Source organism: Dermacentor andersoni, chromosome 1 (genome assembly GCF_023375885.2).
Source record: "Dermacentor andersoni chromosome 1, qqDerAnde1_hic_scaffold, whole genome shotgun sequence".
NCBI classification, from domain to species: Eukaryota; Metazoa; Arthropoda; class Arachnida; order Ixodida; family Ixodidae; genus Dermacentor; species Dermacentor andersoni.
In genome coordinates, this window is record NC_092814.1 from 284,044,217 (window position 1) to 284,071,758 (window position 27,542).

General features: G+C 50.9%; 1 protein-coding gene across 2 annotated transcripts in view; it reads right to left on the reverse strand.

Moving 5' to 3' along the window:
* Cad88C (cadherin 88C) overlaps positions 1-27,542 on the reverse strand; it is a 170,368-nt gene that overhangs the window by 139,446 nt on the left and 3,380 nt on the right. The window lies entirely within an intron of this gene.

A 27,542-nucleotide genomic window follows, 5' to 3' on the forward strand; every position in this document is an offset into this window, starting at 1 on the left:
TTTAGGCCGTCACACTGTGCTCCGTCTACAGGCTGCGCACCGGGAGGCTGCAGCATGCGCCGGTGGTCTTTACAGGAGGCACTTCCACGCACGGCCTTCCTACCCCGGCGCGCGTGGAAGTGCCCCTCACAGACGCCCGTTACGTGTAGGCATCCTTGGCGTAGCTGCCGAGGACTCGTAACGCCGGCGGTCCTTGAGGTAATCCCCTCAATAGCGGGCCATCATAAGAGCGGCATCCACTGAACGCGCACACTTTTACAGAGGTGTTTCCCAGCGGCGCCTCGTAAGTGAGATACTAGGCCTGCAGGTAATACACGCCCGTGACTCGCATGCGGTGCCTCGTATACAACAAACACGCGCACATGTATAGGCGCCTTTAACTGCTTGCTTTTGAGGTGCTCGCGATGGGTGCGCGTATGGGCGCCCTGATCGCAGAACCTGTTGGCCGCATGAGCAGCATGGCTATCGTGTCTCAATCGTCCTGATCTGGCGCCGATGAACTGCACTCGGTATTTATGCACCCAGTGAGAAGATCCCGCGGAAAGATTGCTGCGCTCTTTCCTTCGCGCCAAGCGGGCAGTTCTGAGTCCAGTGTTTGGCTCGCCATGCAGGCTGCCGTCAGTGGTGGAAAGCGCGGATGCAGTTACGCGCGTCACCACCACCGAACGTGGTTATAGAAACAGGGTGGTGCGCTAAACGAGAAACGGCGCTCTGTAATCTGGCTGCGAGCGGCTCCATGAAATTGGAGTAAATACGAAATCACTCAGCGTTTCCTTCAGCGACGTACACAGAGAGGTTGCGTGATGGCCAAGAGACATCTGTTGCAACCGACAAGCAATGTAAAGCGCAAAATCGTCATATCTCAGGCAAAAACGGTAAGCAGACAACGTAACTGGTTGTTGCACCATTTTTTGAACTTGCCTTCGTACACGCCCCGGTATCAGTGGCTATATAGGGCGTTGCGCTAATGTGCACGTGGTCGCGCGTTCGATTCCCGGCCGCGGAGCCGCGTTTCGATGGGGGCAGAAAGAAAAAAAAAAAAAAAAAGAAACTCGTGTACCATGTTTTGTGTGCACGTTATAAAAACCTCAGCTGGGCGAAATTAACACAGATTCCTCCGCTACGGCGTCTCTCATAATCCGCTGTGCAGTTTCGGGACGTTAAATTCTACAATTTAAGTAACTATATGTTTAATACAACTCGCAACACACACACACATATATATATATATATATATATATATATATATATATATATATATATATATATATAACGGAATGAAAAGAGAGCAGTGCATGTAGTATAGAAATTATACCACAGTTCCCCGCCTCTTTATTACATGCACGTCAGAAAATACCCTCGTACTTACAGTAATTAACAGAATTAATCAAATTATTGGCCTGACAAAGTCTTAGGTCCCGAAAGGTTATTTGAACAAATGATGTCGGTCGAAGTTAGAAACAACACAACACAAATCCCCAGAGGTTCAATTGAAATAGACAACGCCAGTAAGCAACTCAGCAGGAAAGCGTCCTGTGCAGGCACCCGTAACCGACAGCTTGGGACAGATCGAATTCGCGCTGCAATTATCGCTCAAAGCAGCATAATTCAGGTAGTTCTCACGCAAAAGGAATCTTCGAATGACAACGTGTATATGTCAGTCATTAAATCGCAGCGTTCAGAGCGCGTGTGCAGCATGTGACCAGGCTCACAGATGTCATCGTATACTACAGTTTTCAGGCGGATTGCCCACAAAGGAGATTATAGAATGCAACTGGTGCGAGTTGAATTCAGTGCCCTGTCCTCATGAACTTGGGCGTCCCCTCGCAAGCCTAAGGCGTCACATCGACCACATTTAAAATTCGAGAGAACAGACTCAATTGTGAGTGTTCAGGAAATAATTCAAGCAGTAACCATAGCTCTATATTGACCACCATGCACAACGCCATGCACGGGTACCACAGGCTCTCGTGTCGCACGTACTCTTATACACGCGCACTCGAGTCATACGCCCAGCGACCGACTTAGGTATACAAAACAGGCGCGTGCTGTTGACCTAAACACACACGCACTCTGAAAAACGCACTCCCGAGTTAAAGTGTGCGGGCTCCGCCTCTTCTGTTATTGGACAGGTTGCCTTACTTGAGTAACGCAGATAGCTCCGTACCGAATTCGACGTCCCAGGAGGCAAACAGGATGCATAGATGGACCACTGTACATCACAAAGTAATCTCCGAACAGCCGGAAAACGCAGTACACAACTGCTTACGTACGATAACTCGCATAACCATCGGTGCCGCATATACACCGCGAAGTCGTGCGCATGCACATGGACAAACCTGGGTAGATTGCGTGCGCGCCAGCTGCATCTCGCTATGCCCTCATCCTCGTTCTTTATTTTGCCACTGCCACCGGGCCTTCCATCACAACTTAGCCAATTTCTAAAGCTGAGGTACGACTCGGAAAAAAAAAGAAAAGACAAGCGTACAAGGAAGCGGGTGCCGGCGCGATAAATGCGTGTGGATACGCGACGGGCCCAATTTCGGCATCGACAGGTTGCTCCCGTTGCTGCGGTCAATCGTGCGCGTTCGTGCATTCTCTCGCAGACGTGGGCAGGCGGCCAGCAATAAAAGGATAGCGCACGCCGCGGACACCGCCCCGGCGCCACAGACCAGCGAGGTGAGGGCGCCAGTTCTCGCTGCGTGCACGCACCCGAAAATTGCGTGCACGGCCAAAACCGGCGCGGCCAGCGCGTCTCCTTGAATGCGGAGCCTTGGACCACGCGCTGGGGATGTTTTAAGAAGGGCGAGAACTTGAAGCTCGAAGCTCGCACGACCCGCGCATAGATATAGGTCTCGCGAACTCCCATAAGTCGTGCCGCGCACTAGCGGACGCGACTCAAGGCTGAGGTGAAGTCGATGAGGAGTTTAGGCGGCTTAGCTCTTCGTTCGTGTGCGGCGAAGAGTCGCGCAGCGTGCAGGCAGGCTATCTAGCTGCACCTAACTCGCGCGTATACAGCTGCCTAATAAGAGCGTGTGCACGCGCGCAGCCCCTGACGCGCGAGCGTATAAACGCTCGCCAAGCGGCGGCTGGAGAGCATCGAGCCCATCGGCGGCCACAGAGTCGCCGCTGAGAAGGCTGCCTCGGTCCGCGTGAGAATCCAGGTCGGCATGAATATTGATGCGCCGCGAGGCGCACCGCGCTTCGTCGTGAAGGGATTCCCGCGCGATGTGCGGCGGACTACGGGCAGAGAGCGAGAGGAGAGAGAGAGAGGCTTCTTCGCGTCACAGTGTCTCGCCACGCCACCCCGTAAATTTGCGGGGCGTCCCGCGGAGCTGCAGGCCGGCGCCTCAAGCGCCCAGCACATGCAGCGAGACAGTTGCCGCTCGGCAGATGCTGTACGCGAAGAGAGGTGCGCAGGTAATACGGTCGCGAGAGAACAACGAAATACTGCGGCCGTATAGGCGTTGCGTCAGCGCGACCGACCTGTCAGCTCCTTGCCATGTGGCCGCCGCCCCACCGCCCTTTGCGCAGGTCGCTCACGTATACGCGCACGCACAACCGCACGATGCGCAGCGCGCGTGTGTCACATTTAAATATACACCGCCATCGCGAGCCCACAGCAAGAGTGCCGAAAACGTCAAGACCTCGCGCGCGAGAGACCCGCTGAAAAATCGGTGCTATCGTGGGCGGCAAACGGAGCAACGCCTGATGGAGACGAAGGGGGTTTCCGTAAAGCGTGCTGAAGAGGCAACCTCTTTGTCCGTGTTTGCTCTCTTTCGCTCTGCGTTCTTTTCTTTGTTCGGCCCTTTCTCGAGAAGCGTATGCATGCAGTCTACAGCGAGCGAAACACGATAAATTTAGCGCGCGACCGTTGATGCATGCTACGGCGAAGTGAAACGCACATGCTTTCGCTTTTTTATTTGTACACTTGTAGGAAATTCCGCCTTAATACCTCGATACCCATCCCGAAGTGATAAGTTCCTCAGTGCGGAGAGGTGCATTTAAATTCAGAGAAAGCAATTGTCTTCTGCCTTTCCATGACTTTGTTCCTGATAGAGCGAGAGGCTTGAGTGAGTGCAACCTACGAAATGGCTGCATCAGTACGTAGCTCATAACCAATGAGAATTATAAGTGACTTACCACGTTACGTTGACATGACTGACTGCGCAAGGAGTCACACAATCGACATACACAAGGCGACGTGAACAGGCTGACCACAAATTATACCTATACTGAGCTTCGCGACAGAATACATAATCCAGTGCACTCGGAACTTAATTTTGTCCTGGTGTGGTGTGCGTGATTATTTGCGCCACCCGCTGGGGAAGACGGGGGAGGGGGGAGGTCAATATGCATGTCCCCGCAGTATCACGCCACCTTCCCGTATATAGCACTTCTTCGCGCACTGAACGCGGTGCTGTAGTATACAGACGACTTTTGCAAGCTTCCACGTTCTGTGCTGACAGGTGCGCAGCTTACTGTAGGAAGACGAGGCGCGCGCCATCGTCCTATACACTTAACGCAGAAACGGTATTCTCTTTTTCTCCCTTTTTTCTTTCATGTCTCCAAAAGCTCTTGCCAAAATTTGTCAGAACTGAGCCATTGTGCAAAAAAAAAAAAATATTGAATCATATATCGCTTCTTTGACTTGGCGCACTCTAATTATCACGAGATGTAAAAATATTCACGTGACTTACGCCTACTCTGATTACGAAATCAAATGGCCGTGTACATTTTTGTGTCGTTTTATTCTGCTCAATAAAGCGTGCTTACGCAATCGCTGTGTCCTGTTCCAGCTCTGTACGTTTTCTTTTCTTTGTCTGTTTGTTTCTTTCTTCTTTATTTTCAGAACTCAGCTGGCGAAGTTACAACAGTTTAGCTGAAGGAAAGGGACGGATAGACAGACGGCAAGGATATCCCCTTATAAGCATATGTGTTAGAGAGCGACGCATAACAGCTTCCTCGGGCGTTGCGTTTCGAAAGGACAGCAGACTTTTCTGCGAGCGTACACATGTGCATAAGCACGCACATTGGACGATGCTCTTGAACGCAGTTCGCGACAAAATGGCACGGCGCTTTTCTCTGCGCTGAACACGTTCCGCAAACAAACCTTTGCCCGCGCATTTCGGAGATGCGGCGATGCGGTGAGAGGTATAACCGAGCGCATGGACCCTGCATCACGAGCTACGCAGAATATTGTTACGTGAAAGCACAGTAGGGAAGCTAGTTACAGAGCGTATTTACAAGGGTAGCAAGCACTGGCCAACATGGAAGCCAGCCAACATCAAGCAAGGAACGTTGTCGTCATCAGATCGGCAGTGGCCGCTTGTGGGTATACGTCTCACTAAATCCAAGGGTCGACATCATCGTCTTCGAGTAAGACGCAGCGATATATTCGACGCTTCCGCCTCCCTGGACCAAGGGGCGCACATGTGTATACATTATATGGCACGGGAGTGAATTCACACGTATACCTATTAATTCTGGGGAACTGAGGATCACTATGACATTTCCAACGTGCCGCCAACGAAAACGAGACATGCAAAGTCCGCGTACTAACAAAGATCCGCGGGCTGCGTTGACACCATACTGCAAGACGTACGTATAGACTATACAGGGTGTTTCAGCGAACACTTTCGAAAATCTTTAAATGTCGCCTGTGGCAGATAGCACAATTCCAGTTCTTGAGCTGGTATACTCGAAGCGGCGGACAATACTTGCACAAAAAATTGAGATCCATACATCCTAGCCATCCGCTAGACTACCATCAATTTATTTATGGTCCTCGCGATGGATCCCTGCTGGACGTTACTGACCATAACCAGGGTCGGTATAATGTCAGGATTCCTTTCCCTCAATTCTATTTCTTTCTTATCTTTCACCATTCACAGCTGGTCGATCCAGGTGATAAAGTGCGCAGCGCCTCCATGGGACTACTGGCGAAGCGCACGCTGATGAACGTGCTCTCGTACCGGCGGTCAGTTTTGAAGTAGTCGGCACGACACCATTAAACAAAGGATAAAGACAGGAAGCAACAGCACGAGCGCATTGCCCTGCCGTTCTTTCTTTGTCCGGTTGTCCATCATCATTGTTTTGTTTTTTCTCATCACGCTTATCCTTCCCAAAATGAGCATTCATCTATCCACTCATGCAACTTTTGCTTTTCTAGAATGCGTGGTTGTACGAGCAGGATCATAAGCGGAACGAGGCAATCAATGGGTGACCCCCTTCCCCTCTCGCGCAGCGCTGTACAGTTTCAGTGTCTTCTTTCTTTAAGACGCAGCGTACTATCAGCATAAATTCAAACGCGAACAAGTCGATTATACGAGTAGAGCGTATTGTTGCGTTTCTATAGGTTTACCTGCGTTTGTAACCGTGACTTAATTTAGACGATAAAAAACATACTACGACAGTCTAAACCATGCTTTGAAGTCTGCTACGGATTGAATGCGCTTCGCAGTCGTTCTGAACAGGCATTTTTAACAGTTCCTTCTTTTTTTTTTCCTTGCTTGCTAACGTTTCAGCCCACGGCGGCTCACCAAGTGGCTATCGAGGATATGAACTCTCCGACATCCGGGTGGCCGCATGCAGCTGCACGCTCCTGCGGAGGCGAGAAGGCGCGCGCGTGCGCCCAGCAGCTGCCGCCAGCCCCATGAGCGTGCGCGCACCCGTTGCTTCCGTCCCCACCCTGCACTTATTCGGGGGTGCGCACGCCGGAGAGAGTAAGCGCCTGTCGGTGCGCATCCGCTACCCTCGAATAAGTGCGTCGTGACATCCTTCGGGAACGGAGTTAGCGCGTACGTTGGAGGATGTCACGATGTACGAACTTTTAAGCGGCAACCGTGGCTTTCCGACTTCGATTTCCGCGTGGCATCGGCGCGTCCATACTGCACCACGCAGCAGCAGCGGTTGTGATACTACTGCCGAGCTTTCGACGGTCATGTTTTATGACGTGTCTGACGAGCTTCGTTTGATCAAGTGGGGAACCGAATTCAGAGCCACATCTCAGCCTCCCTCCCTCACAGAGGAGGCGCGATACGACGTGACCGCAGTCGCTCACTGGCCGAACCACGCGTATACGCGCAGCATGCCGCCGGTCATGCTCGGGGTCCCAGACTCGATTCCAGGCAAGGTGTGTGACCGGGCTATAGTTGTTCTGTCATAAGAACCGCGCTGCCACTAGTGGACAGAAGACCGACAAAAGAGACGGACAAAAGCGCTGGTTTATGTCTCTTCAGTCTATTGGTGCGCGTTTTTAGAATCGGTTCCAGGGCTCGTATACGGTGCCGAAGTGCGACGGGATTCCATTCTATTCCTAACGGTCTCGCTAACACGCAAGGCCTCCAAATTAGTCCTAAGAAGCATCCCACCGCCGTTACCGTTCACGCCAATATGATATACATACATATATATATATATATATATATATATATATATATATATATATATATATATATATATATATATATATATATATATGTCAAGTAGTATCCACCGGCTGCCATCTCCGGTTGCCGTCACGGAGCCTGAAGGATGGTAAAAAGAGGATCCCATGGTGGGAGACACGCAATGTTTCGTTCGCACCGGAAGCGCGCACCTGGCAAGCAGCGGGCCGGACTCGTGCGTCGGGCTCGACTGGTCGTCGGGTCCGCGAGAGGAAGACGGCCTTGGAGCCGGCGCCGATCATTTCCGGTCCGGCTGCCACCAGCGCGTATGCGGCCCAATTGCAACACAATGGCGCCCTGCTCGAGAACCGATGTGCCGCCGCGAACAGAATGATCTACACGCCGCACGACAAAAGGCTTCAAACTCGGCGCCGGAGCAGCCCGGATTGTTATCGCGTCCACGTATCTGCGCGTGCGCGTGGAAAGACACGAGGAGCCGAGCTGTGAGAGCGCGCACCGCCGGTGCGCCCTTGTTGCGGGGCTGTTGCATAAAACAAGACGCGGCTCGAAGATCTTGACCCCACCAGCGCCCCTCCCGAGTGCCTCGCTCGCGGGAGCGTGAAAAATACAGCTTAGCCAGTTGTAAGCGCGAACATAATGACTAAGCCTTTCAATGGCCCCCTCTTCCTTTCTCCCTGTTTCCTTCGAAGATTGCTTCCCACTGTTAACCTTTCAAGGTTTTACCAAGGTGAACCACATATGAGACGTGAAGGAGATCTCGAGAGCGCGGACATCACGCCTTTTAATAGACTCGCAATTATGACTTTCGCTTGTGCTTCTCGTCGCGCATTCATTACGCACAAGCATGCGCCGATGTTGGCCTTTTCATGCAGTTTCGGTATCTTTGGAGGATCGAGACGAAATCCGCCACCCGCCGACAAATGTCTAAACGCACAAATCAATGCGACTTTCACAAAACGCGAGCCAAAGAGATAACAACGACTGAAGCGTTGTATATATAGACACGCATAGCGTGCGCATACCTTGCTATAACAGGGCTGATTTTTAATAAAAAATGAAACGGTAGTCATGAAAATTTTGTCAAAGGAAGTCGATCGCTTCATTATTGTCCGTATTTCGCACTTTCCTGTCAGAAAAGGACGTTGCATAACCTGCAGGTCGCGTGAGAGCTAATAAGCAAAAACATTCAGACCGACTGTTCCGACAATCTGGGTTACTTTCCCCTCCCTATTATTGTCACCGGAAATATTTCACCCCACTGACGACGTCCTTCTTCGAAGTGCGTTTCATAGCCTATTGCGTGAACGTGTGGTCACCATACCTACGCATTCAAAGGCGTCTGCAAATGTTTGTTTTTCTTTCGTTTTGGCCGGTGATCCTCAGACTCTTTTTGTCGCCAAAGGTTCTCAAAGAATGAGTGCCACTTAGCACCTGTTTACAATATGCAAATAGGCGCTGATATTGTGTCTGTGCGATGCTTTCGAACAGTGAACGTTGAACAGTGAATGCGGGCTTCAGAACCTGCAAGGGCTGAACTCCAACCGGTGCGATGATATCTTATTGAGTGAGCAGGGCATTTTTCGCTCTTTCTTAACGCCAAACATCTTGTCTCTAGAGCGGAGAACACGTTTCCACGAACACGACTGCCCGCCTGCGTGCTTCCAGAGCGTACTTTCAGAGCCGGCGCACGCCCTGTACACGACTCGCTGGCGCAGGCTGAACAAACGGCGCGCGCAGGTCCGCGGCCTGTGCAATTATTGCCGTCGCCGCCGCTCCAATCGTCATGGGAACAATGCCTGAGCAAACAACACCAATCGACCGGCCCGCGGACCGACTGGTTCGCTCCCCTCGCCTAGTATGCACGCTAGAGCTGCAGCAGCACTCGATCGCCCCCTCTTTCCTCCCGCTCCAGCGTCTCCTATATAGCGACAAGCACAATTCAAGGCGGCAGGACTGGCGACCGCCGCCGAGACGGAGCTGTGTAGCCGAGAACCCCATTGTCCGCGATCGCTGATCAACGCCGCCGCCGTGTCCCAGTCCTGTCATAGCGCGACTTCATAAGCCCCTCCGATCGTCGAACGAAAAAGACAAAGAAAAAGAAAGAACGGTATACCGGGAGAGACGCCGGGGAAGGAGGGTGCAAGGTAAAGCGTGGCTTGAAGCCCCCCGTCGTCGTGGATTACAACCTTCCTGACAGATCGGGATTGTCGACGAGACAACAGCAAGCATATGAATACAGCTTCTGCACGCTACAGCGAGAGACAGGGATATCGCGGGGGAGGGGCCCACGTCGCGAGCTTGAAAGCGGACGCGTCTCGCGGAAACCGAAAGCCACGTGTTGCGGCTTCAACGCCCGCTCGTTTCAGGGTCCACCGTAAATTATATCGCAGTTCTCTTCGACTGCAGTTGTTCCCGCCGATCGAGGCAGCAATAGCAACGTGCATCGTCGACCCATGGGTCGACGATGCGTGGCAAGGGTTCTCCATTATGGCACGTGGCGCATATGAAGGGTGTGAAACTGTTTTTATACGACGTTCTACCGTGCACTTCAAAAATGCATTTATGCAAAGTGTGGGAACACGCTTCGTTAGTATTCCGCGTACTGAACCGAACAGCGTTAATCAAGGCGGGAACACAAGAGCGAAGACGCATGCCGTATAAGCACTTGAGCCCAGTTGCGCCAATTATAGTGTGCATCGGACTTGTGTTGTTCGAGACGTGTTCAGCCCTGTTTAGCGCCACATATAACGTTCGGGGGCATTATGAATCACGGAAAATGACTTGAGTCTAACACCTGAAGAGCCAGCCCTTCTTTATTTCTTTGGTTACTTATCCTCCCCCCCCCCTCCTTTTTTTTATCGATTCGTTTGTAATTTTTTTCGCACGCATCGTGGATAAGGTTGCAGACTTGCTGTGCTAGCTTTGCTCGTTCTGCCTACTTTGCAAACTACTTTCGTGAAATGAGTTACTAGTTATCTGAGTCTATATATATATATATATATATATATATATATATATATATATATATATATAGACTATATATATATATATATATATATATATATATATATATATATATATATATATATATATATATATATATATATACCTTTTAAAATTTGATAGTATTCTCCCTTTTTCTGCGCTCTTTATATGGTTCTCGTAGTTTTATCTTTGTCATATTTGCTTTTGTGCATAACCAATAATTACAACCTTAATTAGCAAGCGCTGCAACTATTCCTGCATGCCCGTAGCGACAATAAGTAGCAACAGAAACGAATCTCAAGAAAGGAGCCAATCTAATCATGGCCTACGCGGCCCGCTCCACATGTACGCTGATGCTGTAAGCGAACGCACAATTGTACCATCGGCGCAGTACGATGAGCGGTCAAGCCCACGAATGAAATGAACACAAAATACGTCGGAGGCAAAATGGGCTAGACAAGGTGTGTACCAACAATACTCCTCGCCTTCAACTGTTTTTTTTTTTCTTCTCTTTATAGAAAACACTACTATATCAGAGTTAGTGTGACGAAGGAAGAGTCCTTACTAGGAAGGGGCGATAACATGCCAGCATGCAAGGCTATATCCGCCTGCAGCAGCAAACACTCACTCACTCACTCACTCACTCACTCACTCACTCACTCACTCACTCACTCACTCACTCACTCACTCACTCACTCACTCACTCACTCACTCACTCATTAACTGCCCCAACTAGTACAGTTTCCCAACTCATCACCATGTATAGTTTCGCGACAACAGAAACAGTGTGTTCCAATATAAAGGCACTATGTAGCTTGCAACCCGCAAATATCTGGCGTTATTTTAACAGCATAATTGCGGTGACTGTATACGAAGAGACAAGGAAGACAATGACGAAAAAATAATTAACCGCAGCCCTCACGGCCTATCACCCGCGCGCACTGGGTTGAGCTATATATTACCTATAGAACGACCAACCAACCAACTTGGGGGAAAGTGGATTATTAGAGTTAGCGATGAATGTATATTCTTCGAAATGGACTAAAGCTAGGTAAGAACATGCGGAAAATGCATATAGTGTTGTACTGAGATGATTAATTGCCAAAAACTCGGAACGTTTGCCTTTCCACACGCAATTTTCAGGAAAGTTAAGCTCTTGTGCACATTGGGCAATCGACGGCGCGCTTGCGCCTGCATCCTCTAACGCCAGCAATTTTTTTTTTTTTCTGCACCTACTCTCTTTCGTTTGCGACAGTGCCGATCAAGCACTGAGTGCGTTTTAGGAACCCTTTAGATTTTTTTTTTTTTTTTTTTTACAATGAACGACAAAAATCTAGGAAACCTTGGGGAAGGTTTACTTACAAGGCGTAGGTACTATCTGATCCAGAGGGGTCGGGCCTGTCTCTCCACGCCCCCCCCTCCCTATCCCCCTTCCCTACTTCTTTTGGTGATGAGGACGCCTTCCCCTCACACATTTGATGATGCTCTAGATCCGCTTATGGTGGATGGTAGCTTCTTAAAGTGAAACATTTTTTACAGAGCACTAAAGACCGAACAGGAGGTCGTAAAAAGTTTCACTAAGTGACTCATAAGCACATCCGCCTCATGGATGCACGATCGTACAGACTCATGAAGTGGGAGCCCGAGAGATTCTGCTCACCCATCCGCACTACAACGCGTAACCTGATCAGCGCCGAAAAACAAAACAAGAAAGGAACGGATGACGTCTGTTCATTGGAAGCACAGTGATAATTCTGCGCGCAGTTTATCCTCTCTCTCTCTCCCTCTCTCTTTAGAGCATCTGGAAAGCTCGGGATTGCTCGCTGAAGGAAAGGGAGGGGGAAATGGAATGTGGGCGAAGAACAACGTCAGCATAAAAAGCGAAGCAACGAGAAGCAAAAGCGAAGCAGCGAGTGAGAGCCGAGCACACAATGCGCCGATGCGGACGCCCTCACGAGGCCAATACAAGTCGAGAGAGTGCGCGCTTCTGATGATACGTGGTGCGACCTGTGCCATAGATGCATGCGGTGCGGAGGAGGATGGACGGGTGAGGAGGGGGGGGGGGGAGTCGATTGTGGCTCCGGATGAATGAACGCACTTCCGCCTTTGTTCGGGAACAGATCGGCGATCACGCGCGCGCGCAGCCCTGCGCGTTCGCGCGCTAGTTATCGTCGCACCGCTGGCGACCGGCCTCGCATCTGCCGCCCGCCGCGTGACTGGATTGGAACGGTGACCGATCGGAATTACACGAGGAAGCAGCGTTAGCGGAGTGCGCGCACTGCTGCTGCGCGGCACCCCTTGCTTCCCGCTCATTCGTTGTTGTCGTTCTTCTACTATTCCTTCCTTCCGTCCTTCTTCCACCCCGCCCAAGCCTCCTCCAACTTCTGTTGCGCGCGGACTCGACCGCGGGACTCAGCCTCGAAATTGCGATCTGACGTGCTTCAGGCCGCCGCCCATCGTATACGCCGCTGCGCGTGCGTACATACACGAAGCGCTGCTGCTGCGTGCCGTGAGCGAAGCGGGAAGAAAAAAAAAAAAGAAGAAACGAAGCGGCGAGGCATCGTGAACTGTGTCAAGGGAAAATATACGCACGGACGCTGACAGCATGCCGGCCTAATACAGGGTGGCGCTTGCGGCTGCATATACACGATGGGCCCCGAATGGTACACTCCCCTGATATATATACGCGGCGCGAGAGGACGTCTCGCCTAAGTTCTCGCCAAACGGGAACAGAGAATCGTGGACAAAAAATGATAATAATCGTAATAAACGAAAAGAAGAAGTGCGTCCTGGGCAGGCGAGCGAGCTGCTCTTCAGCCATGTTCGCCGCGGACTTGATATGTATTTCAATAAAACTTGGTGCTGGGCTAGTTGGTGATGCATTCTTTAAAACTGATGGTAGCGCTAAAAAGGACGGACACACGATGAAAAGACGACACGACGACGAGGAAACGCTTTTCCTCGAAAAGCGTTTCCTCGTCGTCGTGTCGTTTTTTCATCGTGTGTCCGTCCTTTTTAGCGCTACCATCAGTTTTAAAGAATTGATATGTATTGGCCCCTACGTGCGGCGGTGGTAAGCACGCAGCATGATCACGCGTCTCATGTTGTATCTATATGACGGGAATTGTGCGCAGATCGAGAAGGCGGAATCTAATGCGCGCTCGCAATGTGAGCACGATTATATCGGTCATGAAGGGCAAAAGAAATCCCCCCACGCAAATCAAAAGCGTCGTAGGGGAGAGAACCTCGACAAAATTGGAGTTGGGGCAGCCAGTGGTATACATGGTCAGCTTGTGATTTGAGTGAAAGAAAGTCGCGCGCCCGGAGGGCTTTCATGCAAGCCTGTGATCATAAATCACCGGATAATCATACTTGCCTAAGGTAATAATCTTTTTTGTGAATTGGACATTATTCTTTCGTAGAGTGCGCTTCTGCTTGAAGGATGTAGAGCCGTTTGTTTGTTTGTTTGTTTGCGTGACTTTGTAGGCTAAATTGTGCAACAAGGACAGTGTCGCAGCGTCGTTCTCTACGGTACCAGGAGCACGACAGGCACCTTGAATGTCCGCAAAAGTTTCACGCAAGAGTTTCAAGCCATAGGGTAACATCGGTCAACATTATACATAACAGGGGTCATCTTGTTGTGTCTGTGCATCATTCCAGCGTCACGGTGTACGAAGCGTAAGAAGAAATCGTGCTTCCGAATAAAAAATAAAACGAACAAACTGAAGTACTATAAATACATCAATTGCAAACACTACGCTTGCTTGCCTGATAACTTCTGTAACCGTATGCAACTGCTGCCACCAGCTGTGCCGGCTTTTTTCGTCTACGAGCTCTCAACAACAAATAACATATGTTATGTGTGTGTGTGTGTGTGGAAATCGGGTAGTGGGGGCATCAGTGCAATGTATTTAGCGTGAGTAAAGCCCGCACTGAGCAGCAGTGTCTTGAGTGAGTGCTAAAATGGGGGGGTGGGGGGAAAGGTTCACAAGACCCCATTCCAAGCCCCCCCCCCCCCCCACGCGCTCCTTCGAAAGCGCGAAAAAGTGGCGCGCACGACACTATACACACGACTCCATTTGATCCGACTGTCTCCTAACAGGGGCGACAACTGCGGCAGCATGCGCTCTTTTAAGTGGCTCACTCCGGAGTGCCATCGCACGCACGACGATCTTAATCTGCGGTCCTTGGCTTCGAAGGTACGGTGTGCAAAAAGCCGTGCACATAGCCGCATATCCTTTCAAAGAGATGGTCCTTTAGTTTACCGACAGTTTCGAGTCTCCTCTACAAACTTGTAAGTCTGGTAACTGCATCCGAAGAGCCTGGATTATATTCACACACACACACACACACACACACACACACACACACACACACGCGCGCGCGCGCACGCGCTAAAAGCGTTATTGAGCTACAACTGTTCGTAAAAGCAGATGACAGTCAACTGTGCATTTGTACATTTTGTTGGAGATGGTGGCCATGGGCAGTCGTATATCGCACTCACGAACAATAATCCTTCTGAATTCAGCCTCTCTCAATTACACTGACAAGTTTTGCGCCAGTAGGCGTCATTCGGCCACCCGGTTGTCTGCATTGGTAAAAATGAGCAAAGTGTACTTGGAAAACGTTTTGATTAATGTGTATAGATGGGAAGAATGTCTCGATCAATGCCTCCTAGACGCGGGTCACGACAAACAGGCTCTGCAGTAAGGCCACGGGATACGAAAATGTCGCCGCATTTGGAGAGCGAAGAGAAGCTCGCCACCGGTAGTATAGCGCTAACTCGCATCGGCATGTGTAGCAACACAGAAACTCATGACGCCAGAATTAAGAGACGGCGATGCGCCAGGGGCCGTATGCACAAAACTTTTCGTCCGCATGTGCTAGCTGTTTTCCACCGGCCTGCCGCCTTCGCTAGTATAGCCTGTCCGACATCACGATTGACCGGCATCTGCACTTGCGAACAGTTCTAGCACATGAACATTTTTTTCCTTCTTGATATACGGGCCCGGAACCGCACCACCCGCCTGGCGAACGCATTCACCGCCCATCCACCCAACCCTGGCTCGAGGGGTGGCCAATTCAGCTTCGCTGCGCAGGCAAGTCTTTCCGTACCGATGAGTTCTTTCGTGGTGCTCGCTGGCCGCGCGCCGCCCACTAGGACAATATATATATATATATATATATATATATATATATATATATATATATATATATATATATATATATATATATGTATCTATATATATATATATATATAAACGAGCAGTCATTCAATTCTGCTCGCTAAATTGGAAAGCGAGAAACGTCAAGGAAGCCCCGTCCGAAGGGTTCGGTGGTAAAACAGTGGCTAGACTTTCCAGAGAATGGCGTTCTCGAGCCACAAAGAAGAGGAGAGTGCATTTCGCTTCCGGGTGACTTATCAGCGCAGTGATGACCGCGTTTTGAGAATTGTTAAAGTCGTTCACCTCTATCTTTCCCGTGGTCGGTCACACGCTAGAATCGGGAAGCGCAGGTTTATTCTCAATCGCTTGTCGTCACTCGCATTTCGAGGTATACAGAAGCCCGCGTGCCGAACTAATGGACAGCGAGTCCCCCGACTTGACGCGAGGCAGACGCGCGGCGTTGGCCGAGTTTGCGAAACGGCTCACGGGCATCACATCCTCAATAACGCAAAGATCGACGAGAGCCGGCAGATTTTCTCTTTCATCATGTTCGCCTCGTATCAAAGCCGGCCGCCGTCACAGCGCGAGAGAAAGACGCCACCTCGGGGAAGAACAAAATGCCTCCGAGGCGCGCGAGCTGGCGGTCGTTCCTATACAAACAGGACGTGCAACAACAGATGCCACGGCGCGGCATCGTGGGAACTGGGGGAACCGATTAAATGGAGCCATTCGCTCGCCTTTGCTTCTTTTCCTCGTCTTATTTGCCTCCGCGCGAGTTTTGTCGGTCGCCAACTCGCGGAATGACGAGTGGTTGCCGGCGCGAGAGGCGCAGCGGCATAATACGGACGCGCACTAATATACGCGCACGTTTCACAGCGGCGTCGTGTCAAATGCAGCGAAGAACGCTCGAAGGGCTCCAGGGCAGAAGTGCTGGGGGGAGGTGTCCGTGGAGGCTATGTAGTAGCGTAGAATGCGGATTTCGCGGAACCCGACATGCGGCGGGAGACCGCTTCGCGTGAATATATATACGCGAACCCAACCACCGCGCGCGTGGACCCACCGCGCCAAGTTGCGCGGGCAGACCGCTGCGCGCTCAGAGCCAAATGTGGTCACGCTGCTTTGTTTCCGCGTTTGCAAGCGTGAAACGGCGTCCTCGGTGGCCGAGCACTCTTCTTCGCCTCGCCGACACCGCGCTTCGTCTTGCTCGCGGCCTGATCGGGATAGTGCGTGTGTATTTTTCTTCCTTCCTTTCTTTTTTTCTTGCATGCTTCGTTTTCTCCCTCCTGCTGCGCGCAGGTTTCCGCCAACAGCGTCGCGGGACATCTGGGTGTGCGCGGTTTGCATATATCTGTCGACCTTGTTTCTGAGCGAGCGAGCGAGTTTGGGTGTTGGTTAGAACGTGTGCGCGTTTAGGGTTGAGCTCAGCTCATATAGCGTGTGTACCTCGCATTACGGGTCAAGCTACGTATATAATATTAAGCCAGAATGACTAATAAGCAAGAACGCGAAGTAGAATATATACGTCACGCCTCTTTAATGGCCAACTAATGTTCATTAGCTGCGACAGCGGTTACGCCTCTGGCTCATATTGATATGTGGCGTTGTGAACGGTAACCGATATCAGTCGCAGGCTGAAAAGAGAAATATCCCAACCAACGTCGGGATAATACCTCGAGTCCACTGCATACGTGCGAAACTACCCCGTTACCGGAGAGCGACGCTAACTGCTTCAAACGCGCCTACAGGAAAACCGCACAGCAAGGTGGCAGTTAAGGCTGCGCGCTCCCTATACGCACAGAGACGCTATAGTCCTGCGAGAGGACGATGACGTTGCGGTTGCCCTAAGGAGCCCCCATGCAAGTCACAGGGATGCAAGTCGAAGTGAAAAACAGAGCTGAATAATTAGTATGTAGCATTTTCATTATTGGTCTTTTTGTCTCACTAACTATCGAGTAGCGGTCAGTAGACGTTGTTTATGTTGCTACATTTATTTTCGTTCAAGTTCTCGTCCGTGGCCCCAGACATTTCTAACCACTTGTGCGCTCAGAGATGCGCATGTGCGCAAAAGTATACGACATAATGCTCTTTCCCTGTACGCCACTTCGCAACCACGAGAGCATAGCGTTTCGAACTGCCGTGGTGTGTTACGTGAAGGCGCCGTTGTTTCTTGCTCGTTCTGGTCCCGATTCCGTTTGTAATTAGCGCCCTTAAACTGCGGGAAAGAAACGAACAGCAATATTCTCGGAAGCCGAAGTGCTAAAGCGGCTGGAAACGACAGAAAAGGTGCAGCTATGCACTGTGGTATACGCGTGCACGCATTTACTGCCTTATCTTTCGTAGTTGCTGCGCAAGCGACCTGCAAGGTGCAAACGGCTACGAACGTTTTCCTTATTTTTTTCATTGGAAGGCAGTATGGTCTGTCGCAACGGGCAATGTGCCTATACGACGAAGACAGGTCTTTGCACAAAACCGTGGCACCTCCTGTTGACACCACTGTAATAGCTGCCGATTCACAGGTTTGTTTCTAACGCCTTCTTTCTTTCTTTCTTTCTTTCTTTCTTTCTTTCTTTCTTTCTTTCTTTCTTTTGTGTCTCGCGACTCCGTGGGGCTTTCAGCGCTGCGTCAATCTGGCCGCGGCATACGGCGCGTTGTTGCGGGCTCGCTGCTTGCCAGACGGCTCTGTTACAATTACCACATACCCGAACTAGTTGTTTGTACGCCGCTGTGCACCGAAACGCCTTGTGAGAGCGATGTGCATCGCAAAGCAGTGGTTGCCCGCTGCCACTGCATGCCGCCGCGTTGAAAAGCCAAGCGGCGCTGCAAGTAACCGCGTGTTCGTCGCGTCGGCTCGTGGTCAAGGCCAGTGCATCCAGCGCGCCTGTGTGCGTCTTCGAAGCGTATACACCGAGCTTGCTCCCTGACGCAACGACGGTTCGCGCCGACACAGGCTCCAGCCATGTATGTAGCGCACCGCGAGAAAAACATTAGGACGCAGCGGCCGCGAGAGCCGCCGAAGGAGATCGTTTGACAAGCCACTGTTGTCGCCATTTCGCAATTTCAGCCTCCAGAGAGCGCAACGTATACAACCGAAGCAACGCGATCAGCGCGTATTGCCGCCGTCGACAAGCGGCGCGCCGGTCAGCTGTCATTTTGGCGTGCATGTGCCTCTCAGTTTGGGATTCGGTCCCTCGCTTATCGACCACCGTTTTGTTTTCCGTCTTCTGGAAGGCCTCGAGCGACATACACTGAAACCGTTCTCTTCCCACTTCTCGAGGTCACGCTATCTAGTTCGTTGCGAGCTCTCGTCAGACTGTCGGCTCCATTACTGGAAATGATTAGGGTCCCATTGCGCGAGCTGTCATGAAGCACTGTGCGGCGGGTCTGTGTGCATGCGAGACGCGCGAGTTGCATGAACGCGTGGCCCAGCGGTATACGCGAGCCAGAAAATGGTCCCTTCAGATATGTTTCGCCGCTTAATCTCAGCGGATTACCACTAGTCGTACAGTTTTGTATCGTCAAGAAATAATGAGAACAACGGCGTCAATGTTGATTTCCAGAGTGTAGCCCTGTTTGGGAGACGGTCTTCGTTCAGCATCACGCGGCCGCTGAACCAGACAGGAAAGTCTGATATTCGTTACTCTTTGCGCCGTATCCTTTTGCTGAATTCTCGGAGCCGGGAGGACCGTGGGAGGCTTCAGGATGTGCGTGCCCACACCAGTAAAACGCTCGATGATTCCGTTTCTTGCCGCTACGATGTGCGTTCATAACCACAAGCTATGGATTATTCTGAATGAGAAATCAATTCGTATACGTGCTAGCAACCAACGCGCGCTCAGTTTGGAAAGCGATTGCTTAGTGTTGCATATGAAATACACTCACTCAATTCTTTCTCGGTGCCCTTCGTTTGCGAACACACATGCTCGGCGCCGTTCGTGCTTACTGCTTTAACGTACAGGAGGTGCGTGCATCTCATTTAAAAGCGTACTTTATGCAGACTAAGTTATTCCGCACAGCGACTTGCGCAATGCGTGCGCTCGCCCGTCGCGTGTGCGTTGTTTCTGCAAATGTGGCGGGTGCCTCGCGAGGGAGGCTGGCTTCGTCAAACTGCACCGGTAGCTGTGCTGAGAGCGCCGAGACTCTGCCGTTTCAGGAGGCGCCTTTCTCGTATTCTTTGTTGCTGTTCTCCGTGTGCCCCCAACCTTCCCTTTTCTTGAAAACTCCCACAGGCACCTAGGGTCACGAACTTAAGCTTTGTTACCTCACGACTCGCAGACTGCAACGAAACTGGCGGTGCAGCCGACAAAAGAAAAAAAAAAGAAGGAAAAAAATCCATCACGATAATTTTTTTTTTATTCTTTCTGTGTGTTAGCGAGCACGAGCGTTCGTCTTTTTGTTTCTTGCCGCCCAACAGTAGGGGGAGAGCAAAGCAGTAAGCGAATTTCTCACAAACCCCATGCATCGGGGAGGTAACCGCTGAGCCCAGAAACTGATAGAATAAGAAGAGAAACAGAGGGAGGAAAAAAAAAAAAAGGTAACATGAGCTCGCAATGAAATGGGTCCCTCGGGGAAAGCCGCAGTGCGCCCCATGCCTCCTTGAAGGCGCGGCGCCCACTGGTGGGAGGGGCAGCAGCACCTGACCGAAGGTGCGCGCCCTTCCATCTGAAGGGTCCCTGCAGTGCGGCCGACGGCAGCTGCCCACTGGCTCGAGGGGGGGCGCACCAGCAGCTGAACGAAGCGTCGCCCTCCCCGCCCGTGCGTGCATGCGCGCTCCGAGGAGAGGCCACGCCAAAGCACGGTAATTATTCCGCCGTGCGCTCCGCAGCATCGGCGTCCTCACGACGACGGTGCTTTCTCCCAGCCCCCGACTGCTGGGTCCAAGTGCAGAGAGGACCGAAGTTGCATTTGACCCGGCACGAAGAGAGCAGCGGAGGTTGTATCATTCCGCCCTTTTTTGCCCTTTTTTTTTTACCATTACAATCGGGCTGTGTGTATACGGCCTTCAAACGTCGAGAGGTATCCCGATATTCGCTTAGGTGCCTTACTCTTTGCAAAGCTGGATAAAACTGGGGGAACGCGCCTTGTCGCTAAAAGGCATCGCAGGCATCTGCGTTTTCTTTCTTTCCCCATTCCTCAGGCATACCATGCAAGATATTACTGCAAGTGGCTGTACCATAGGTAGCGAAGCATAATGCCATTGCCTGCAGTTTCCCGCACTTTTTGCCCATTTTCTTCCCCCTTTGACTGCAAGTGGCGCCATGGTCGTTTTGCCTCAGCGAACAATAAACGCCGTAATTCTTCATGTGTGAAGGGCCGAATACAAGATCCCGTCTCGTGATCCTAACCTCACAGAGTCCACAGGCATTGTTGACACAGGAAACGTTGAAATATTACGATGACAGCATTCTTGACAATAACAGCAAAATAATGCGTGTCGTCGTCGTCCCATCCCCTCCCAGCGATATCCAACTAGTTATCTTCTGCGTCAGCAGAACAAATTGTACGCCCGCAAATTCAATATTATATCACTATATACGTACCTCAAACCCTTCCACCCTCTACGGCGTTTTCTTCCCCTTGACATCCCCATTCGGTTAGTGTAATAGACCACCGGTTACCTGTGCTACGCGTTACGTGACGCGTCCAACTCCACCTCTAATTCCTAATTACCGCTGCGATATGATCCACACGTTTTTGCTCTGTAATTCATGCTGCATGACCGCACTTCTATCTCTTAACATTGCGCCTTTTTCGTTTCATAGCTCGGCGTGCAAAGGTGCTCATCACACTGGCACTTTGCTCATCACAAAGGCACACGCGTCACCATAGTGGACGCCACCCTTCTCCGAGTCCACGTCGCGCATGCATGCCACAATCCCCTCCAAAGTGCGGAAGTTCAGCGATAGCTCAACGGTTAGGTTGAACAATTCCCAAAGGTCTCGAGCTCGATCCACGGTAAGTTTTGTTCTTCGCCATACAGTGAGAGATGAACACGTGGTTATGGTGGTGATGTGCCATAAATATACGACGGCACGATAACGCTGTCACGACGACGGCGTAACGGAACGGAAGGTCGGACAGAGCAAACCCAGTTTCGAGCTCTTCTGTCGCAGCAAAAAAGGGAGGCAGAAAATATGACGGTTTGTACTGCGCACGCTGTACTGTACATGATGTCACGAGAGAGAGAGAGAGAGAGCCGTGACTGCAATTCAGGAAACAGAATACGGCCATGCGCATGGTCAGCGGATGTATTGTAGGCCACCAGGTACATGGTTATGTTAACCGGAACCTATACGAAAAAGCCAAAGCTTTAGAATTTCGCAGGTACGCTTACATGACTAGCCAAAGCGTACTTACGCACCCGCTACAATGTGATGCTAAATACCCGTTCGTTTACCTAACAATAGTTGCGTCATATTGCATCGCCACGCACCACATTAACGTTATTGGAGAGTTGTGATTGCAACATTTTCATGTAAATGCTTGCGCGGGCTCTCGCTTAACGTACTTCGCAAAAAAAAAAAAAAAGACGCACACAGGAGAAAAGCGCCATGAGCTGAGCGGCGGAGGGTGCCGCCATGTGAGTTATGTGATCATGCATCTTAACACTTCAAGTCGACGAGCTTCCCCGCAACAGGCTTACAAAAAGATATGGGCATTTCACGTTCCAAAACCACGATCTGATTATGAGGCACGCCGTAGGGGGGGGGGACTCCGGAAATTTGGACCATCTGTAGTTCTTTAACGTGCACCTATATCTAAGTACACGGGTGTTTTCGCATTTCGCCCCCATCGAAATGCGGCCGCCATGCCCGGTATAGCCACTAAGCAACCACGGCGGGTCCCCGCAACAGGCTGTAGCCTGTAACGTGCGCCCACCACGAACCCTTGAATAGCTACAGAAGGTGGCGCGCAAGTGGGACCCTGGGATGGCTTGCTCGAACACACTAGACCACAAGAGCAATAACACTTGTGCCTGAGGCACAGACCCTGTTTTTTATGCTCAGTGCTCAGTGAATTCCTTTGTACGCCGACGGAGAGAAGGACTATACACAGCTCTGACTTGACGCGCACAGAGTTTGCAAGAGCTCATCTGCGTCGCTCAGCGTCGGTGTCAGGCCCATGTATACTTCGCGGAGGCCTCCACAATGCGCGACCCACTGCACGGGGGCGGGCGAGGGCAACCTGAACGAGGGAAGGCATATGCCGGCAGCAGTTCGCGTGCTCCAGAACTTGACGCCCGGTGGAACGAAATGGTCTCGGGGCGGGTTGTCCACGCCGGGCGGCCGACCGGCAGGCCAGGTTTGGGGCTGCCTGACTTGATTTGGCCGCCGCGCGGCTGGATCTCCTTGCCTCTCTTCCGGGTCGTCCCACCAGTATACGCGCGGCGCGCCCGTCCACATGCACTGCGATCACTCTCAGGCCTGCAGTCGGCCAGCCAGTAGTAGCACACACCACGTACTCTTTACCTCTAAGCTTTGTCCTGGCTAAGGCGCTCTGTCATTCGGGAAAATTGTACAAATGGCGGTCTGTCTCGTGTAGTCTGCAGCACGGGACAGTAACTGCAATGCGCTGCGTTCATATCCAGCAACCGTTACCACAAGCACAGTTCTAGCACGTGCTCCGATTGCGTAGGGTCTCGCAGTGCACTTTCTTGAACGATACCGGGGCGTCACTCGGCGTTTTCAATGTGACCTCGCTATTCTGAAACGTTCCTCTACTCTACAGCCAAATTTGCCCGTAGAAAATATAGGGGGCCTGTATATGAAATTGCCCTTAGTGTGACAGTATATGCTACCAAAGGTAGCATATACAGTAATTCTAGAATTACCCTAACAGAAATTGGAGTGCTGTTATGTCACTCCTCAGCCAATGCATGTAATAGCCACTGCGTTTCAGCCACCCTTCTAGGCAATTTCAGCGATGTGTAGTGGCTCAGGTAATACCTCCACTTGTATATTCGGATACTTCGAACGAAGGTACTGATAGCGAATTCGAAGTTAAAGCTCATGAATCGGCGGGCAGCGTCAAGTTGAACATTTAAAAATACGGCGTTACGTGAAGAAAGGGTCGTAGCGTTTTTCGTCAGCGACAAGGTGGAAGCCATTGGGGTGGAAGAATGAATGGGGTCAGAGGCCACTCATTTACCTCCTGCCCCGAAACCCCTGCCTCCATATATGGTCCGCTAGCTTCATTCTGTGGTGACGGTACTAAACAAGTCTCTATTCGATTGCCTTTTGTGTCACTTGCCAAACACTGGTAACCACTTTATTGGACGTTACCAGCGGGCTCAAAATAACAGAGACGTTGAATGTCAGGAGATGACACAGGAGAGGACACAGCACCTGTCCTGTGTCCTTCCATGTTCCCGTTATGTTTGTGCTCAATCACTTGTAACGCCCAATTATTTACCAACTTACCCAACAACACACTTTACGAAGACATGATGATAACGTGCCTGCCACAACGGGCAGCAAGAAGCTTTCGCACTGTGTAATGTATCCGCCCACTCGACTCCGCTCGCACCGTGTATTTTCTTTCTGTGGTTCCTAAATTTCATGCGTGGTATCTGGTGAGTACCAGCAAGGATATCGTACGGTATAAATCTCACTGAACGCATGCCGAGAGAAGCAATAGTTATACGCGTATTTTTTTAATAACTAAGTGAAATGAAGTAACTGACGCCAGCATACTGCGACAAATACTTGTCTGTTTATTTCCATCTCGATGAAAAGACAGATGGACAGGCTGGCCTTTCGCAGTTTATTCCAGTTCTACATTGACCATTGATATCACACATAGAACTGACGCAGAATATCTTACTGCCAGTTCCTAAAACGGCTGAAAGCGGCATGAACTCGCGAGGGTTCCCCGCAATCATTAGTTTCTTGCACGGGGCTCTCGCTCGTACGAAACGAAGTTCCGAAATTTTCTCACGTGCTCAAACAGCGTTCATATACTAGACATACAACGGGAAGGCCTGCGCGAGACCTAGAACTGTCAGGTCGGCTTCAGCGATGGACAGTAGCCTATACGAGCGTGTGCTGCAGTGCCACGAGGACGCGACGGGTGCGTGTATGCCTCGTATACGTGTGCAGTCTGCTGTGGTGGGGAGCGGTCGCACGCGCGTGCGACCGCTTGAACGGCGGCAGCTGCTGCCACGCTGGCGCGGCTGGCCCACGCCGTTGTGCGGCGCTTTCCCATAACGTCGATCAATGCCGCGGTGCCTGCGTGACAGAGTTCGTGCAACGCCACGTACCGGAGCTTTCTCAGCTGATCGAGCGTAACCCTTTCTTGTAGCGCAAACTGCACGAATCGAAAGAAGCTGCAAACGGCCGTTCGGCGTCTGTTTCGCTTTAGGCAGGCGGCGGATTAAAAAAAGGTACTCATCAAATGGCTTTGTTTAGAGCGAACTCATTTGAGGTTGCGCAATTATGTAGAACGTCGAATGTGAGTTTTAGGCGGCCAAAACTGCATGTGGCGTGTGGGCATAAACTGAATCTGTCCCGTGTCACGCGTGCCATTTCTTGAGGGACGATTAGTCCTTGTCATCCATAGATGGCTCTTTCTTGATAACTTTTTTTTTTCAGTATGTATGCAAATAAAGGAATGATAGGTTGAATTAGGATTGTTGCTTTGTGTGTACTAATGACACTGCCATTGCTGCAAGGTTACCTCTTTTTATCTGTTTTGTGCATTGGCACTGGCTCCAAAACGAGCAAAGCTGAGAGGCGAGAAAAATAGGTCTGGATTAGGATTAGGATAGAATTGTTATATTTTCCCGGTCGCTACTTCTCTCCGGGGAACCTTTTACAGCCCCTGCCGCGGCTAAGTGGTCCAACACCCCTATTTCGCCTTCTTTCGGACCTCGCTTCGCGGCGGGCTTCTTGCTTGACGAGAAGCCGATGTATCGACGACAGAGAAATGCGAGATAGGCTGATTCGGAGAAGTATTAGGACACGTCTTCACCCTGTTGATTGCAGAACTGCGCACTGCACGGAAGAGCGCGGCTGAGCACCAGAGCGAGCTGGGAATTTCACACGCGGATGGTCAGGCCGCGAGCAAGGCCGCCCAGCTCGAAGAAGAAGGCGCCCGATGCAATCCGGCGCGCACCCCTGCGCGGCCCACGCTCACTGGTCGCGCATAATTGGTCGCGTCCCGTCTGGACAGCGTGCCGCGAAGGGGCCGATAGATCACCCTCCCCCTACCAACCTCGAGCACTCGGTCGACGCGGGTGCGCCAACAAAACACATCTCGTGCGGACTGGTTTCTCGCTCGCGCCAGTATGTGACGCCTCTTTCTTTTTAGCTCCGCATCGTCTCTGCTCGCTCATTATTCCCACGCTCCTCCCTGGAAAAAGAAACGTCCTCCGCTCCGGGTGGCGTCTCATCGAAAATATATTGCGGTAATCTGATCTTAAGCAAATCCCCCTTCGGTGGCGGCCAACACCCCTCGTGCACCAACGCGCACGCGCTGCGCACGCCTCTCCATGAGCGGCGCGCGGGTGCCGAACCACGAGAACATTTGCGCCCGTACGCACGCTCGGGCCTGTATGTGCTCGCGCCACCGAGGAACGCGCGAGATTTTCGCTTCGATACGTCACTGGCGAACCGAGGCGCTGAATATCGAAGGGAAGAAGAAAAGCAGAAAAAGCTCGTGGACAAGATAGACAAAGCGATGGGTGGTCACGTGTGAATGTTTTGAGCTTTTCTTTTTGGCACAAGGCGACTGCGTTAGTGCATGAAGTTTGCTTCGGCCGCTGCTTTGGCCAAAGGTAAGGTTACTTTTTAATGAAGCTGTCGCAAGGAATCTTTCTCTTCACGCTGTCGACACAGCGTTACTTATTGGCCGCTCCTCTAGCCGATGACGCAGTAGCACTTTTCTTGTTACAGTCATTAAGACCAGATCACGGGTGCACACTCTAAGAATCCAGCAAAGACAGAAGTGCCGATAGTTGGAAGCCAACTACAGGTTGCTCCCACCTTCGCGGGCTGTGTCCGCTAAAAGATTCAAGAGGAATCGAGCTCTAGTCTGCCGGAGAAACAAGAACGCTCTGAAAGGGGCTCGCGTCGAGCATGATACAGGCTGTGCATCGCGCATACGGTCATGTCGTTGATGTATTTAGTCAGAGTCATTAAGTTCAATGCTTACTGCGGAGGCCCTATCTACGTGTATTAATAAGAGCATTGGGCAGAATAAAACCAGAAATCGATGTTATCGTGGCATTGTGGTACACGTCGAATGGTTCCAGACACTCGAATAATAACGCTTGTTTCGACCGTGTGCGATGTATACAGTTCTTCAATAGGGTGCTCTTTTGGTTCGCAGTGCTTGCACTCCGCGCGTGATGCGCAAATTAATGAATGAACATTGTCAGAGCCTCGTACATTTAATCAAACTGATCCGTATTTGCGGCATAGCATCGCCGAGTGCAGAAACGGGTGCATTTGTGCACTGTTTCTTCAAGGTCGTAATTTTTCAAAAACGAGACTGAAGCGTTATCAGGAGCTACCAGCCTCGCCAGATGTATATTTGAAAACATGCATGAACGACAGTGAATGAAAGAATTGTGCGAGATGTTTCACCATTGAGAACGTGAAAACAAGACTGAGCTAGTCTTCAGAGTGCATGGTACCAACTTTTCTTCAAGAGGAGTTGCCACGTCTTTGCGTAATAATGAACAGACATTGAAACGCTAATCATCTGTCGCGTTAATGATAAATATCATGCCGGCATCAAGGGCGGAAAAATGTCATTACAGCTGCTGGACGTTTCTTCAAGGATTTCTCAATGGCCTTAATTTTAGCTCTTTCAGAGGCTTCCCAAGCGTTGCGGTTCGCCTTAAATCACTTATTCCGATGTATCCTTTCCAATGATGAAATTATAAGCCTACGTTATGAATGTGCACATTCACGTACTGCCTCCAGAATAGACGTGCTACGTTATCAACAGTCGAAAAAAAAAACATAATAACAGGCAAACAGCA